The following is a 3177-nucleotide window of genomic DNA, read 5'->3' as shown; positions in this document are numbered from 1 at the left end:
GTAAAGGGGAAAGGCATACCAGCATGGGGCCTGGGCGGGGAGGGGTCAGGGTAGGCCTGCTTGGTAAAGTGGCATTTGAGCAGACACCTGAAGTGAGGGAGGGAATCATGGGGTGTTTGTGGAAAGTCTGACCAGATGGGAGGAAACACTGCAAAGGCCTGGAGGCAGAGGCATGTTTGTAGTTATTTGATAACAGCAAGACCAATGTGGCTGAATCAGAGGGCAAATGGGGTGACAGGAAAGGTCCCGGCCTTGCAGGGGTGAAGGGAGAGGTGTTGGCACACCTTACTGGGCTTTTTAGGCTAGGGAAGGAACTTCACAGTTACTCTGAGATGGGAAGCCACTGGAAAGTTTGAAGAGGTACAACATCGTCAGACATGTTTTTCAAGGATAATTCTTGCTACAAAGTACAGAGTAGAATGGGGAACCACAACGGTAATTTCAGCCTTCTGTCTTATTCCTAGCGCCTCCCCCCACCTAGGTGTATTAAACATTATTAGCAGCTAGTGTTTACTGAAATCACATGTGTGAGGCATTACCATTTAATTCTTGAAACAAAACTGCCAAGTACCTACTACAAATGGAAGGAGAAATTTAAATAAAGCCTCAGGCAAGATCGAGGAGCTTGCTTACAACAAAGAGCTAATAAATGGTGGAATCATAAAACAAATCTGCCCATATTAAAGCACTGGTTTCTTCCACTACAACACACAACATACTCTTCCAAGTCAGTAATTTTGTATCAGACCTTTTTAATGACTCAAGTCTTTGCACGTCTTACTCTCTGCCTTCCATCCAATTTCTTTGATGGCAAATTTGTTCATTTTGGAGATCAGCTCAAGCATTCCCTCCTGAGCGAACTCATTCCTGATTCTTCGGGTCACTTGGCTGCTCCATCGCCCGTGCCTTAACAGCAGTTGCTCCATCTTCATTTCTCTGAAACAATACTTACCTGGGATAGTGTAATTGTATCCAGTTATATATTTCCATCGAGTTCCTCAAATAGCCATACTTTGTCATCATCTCTCCCACCCTTACACTCCTCTCTCCTCCTTCCACCGCCACGCAGAGCCAAATAAATGAATGCTGAATGGAATAATAAATTATCAAAGAACAATATGTAGATCCTTTATGATCTACTCTATGCATCCTGGACATCTGATGCCACATTTCTTAAAAAATGAAAACAACTCACCAAAAAAAAGAGAGATAAATATGAGGTGATGAATGTATTAACAAGATGGAGGAATCTTTTCACAATGTGTGTGTATCAAATCATCATGACATACACTTTAAATACCTTACAATTTTGTCAATTATACCTCAACAAAGCTGGAAAAAAATTAGCTATGGGTGCCAATAAGAAAAAATACAGTGGATGGATGTTAACTAGACTTATATACAAATATCAAATATATAAATATCGAATCATTATGTTGTACATCTGAAACTAATATATGTCAATCATATATCACTACGAAAAATAAAGTGCGTACTCTAGAGTTTTGCTGTTAAGTAGGGCTCTGGACCATTTGTACAATGTAGACATTTAAACAACACAGGGAAAGCTAGACAGCATTCAAAAAAAAGTGAGATAATAATGAACATAAAACTTTGTCCAAAAAAATAATTTAGAAACTAGAAAACAGCCTGAAAGATGGAAGTAGCATTATTTTTGTTGGTTCCAATATTAGGAAGACCAAAATGTGAGACTGTCTTGAAAGGCAAAACTAAGAGTAATATGTGGAAGACACAGAAAAAATCATGGCTTAACTGAAGCAATATACTACAAAACAAAGCATTCCAATTGCAGGAAACGCTGAATTTCCAAAAACACTCAAAAGTTATGTGGCACCTTGATGAAAAACAATTGAAGGAATGCAATCTACTCCCCTGATATTCTGATCTTCATTCATATAATTCCAGAATATTTATAATAGTCCCAGATTTCTAGTTCAGATCCGTTTTCTTTTACAAAGTTATCAAATTCATTAGATTTTGAAAATATTGGCCCAAGGTTTCTTACTGGGCCTGTTTCCCAAATGACCTGACATTTTTGCTATTTTACCTTTATTCCAGGTTTTGGTTTGGACAGGCTACACAGTATATTGCAAAACAGGGAGGTCAGAGTTGGACAGGTGAAGCATTTTTTTAAATTTCCCTTATGATATTTTCTCCCACCAAAACCTTTCTAGAACCTGACAAGTTTCCATGCCAGTCATCAATTTATAGTCTCTCAGCTCCAAATTCACCCTGACGGGGCTCACCTGCTGCTTTCTGGCAGCTCCACCATCAGTAAACAAGGTGGGTATAAAGACACCAGGTAGTTCTCTGCCCCAGTCACAGTCCCAGAATGTATGGTTCTCCTTGGCGACCTCACAGACCTGGCCCAGGCTGGTGATCACCTTCCTTCAACTTTCCCAATACAAACCCCTTACGCTCCAGGTGTCCAGCCAGCACTGTCCAGCGTGCAGGAAGAATCCTCACTCCCTCTCCAGGCCCACACCCAGACACCACCTGCAGCTTCCCTGAACCTTGGAGAATGGCTTCCTGCTTGCCTAGTAACTGAAAACCGACTCTGGTCTGGACAAACCAGTGAACTGTGCCATCAAGTGGACTGCAGGTACCCCTTCAACAAGCTCTGAACCCAAATCTTAGCTCCTTCCTACAAGGTTGTCCTTCCTTGAGTACTCTCCCTTACCTCTGGGGTACCATATAGAGCTCTCTTATATCTTATCTCTTTTGTCACAATTTAAAACTTTTTTTCCCCCTGTGGAACCCGGGAGAGAGGGAGGCAGCCAGGTCCAGGGAAACACCACTTCTTCAGCTACTGCAAATGCTGAACTCCCGGGAGTCTGACCAGTTTAACACTTTTTTTATATTAAGCTTCTCTTGTTTACAATCACTGTGTGGTTTCTGTTTCTAGATTGGACCCAGACTGATAGTTTCTCATCAAGCCAGGCTCAGAGAAGCAACACAATGAAAACCAGCCACTGAAAGTTTCCCTAGACTTAGTCCTAGATCTGTAAAATAGTTCATGTACCTGATGAAATGCAGAATATATAAAAACTCAAAAATCTTAAAAGTTTTCAGGGCTCAAGAGGTTAGAAAGCTTATAGCCAAGTCATCCAAAATACAAAAATGTTAATTTGATAAACTGCAATATCAAAAAAGAAA

Source organism: Mesoplodon mirus (genome assembly GCF_964341445.2).
Source record: "Mesoplodon mirus genome assembly, chromosome: 13".
Lineage (NCBI taxonomy): Eukaryota > Metazoa > Chordata > Mammalia > Artiodactyla > Ziphiidae > Mesoplodon > Mesoplodon mirus.
Note: the sequence above shows the minus strand (reverse complement) of the source record.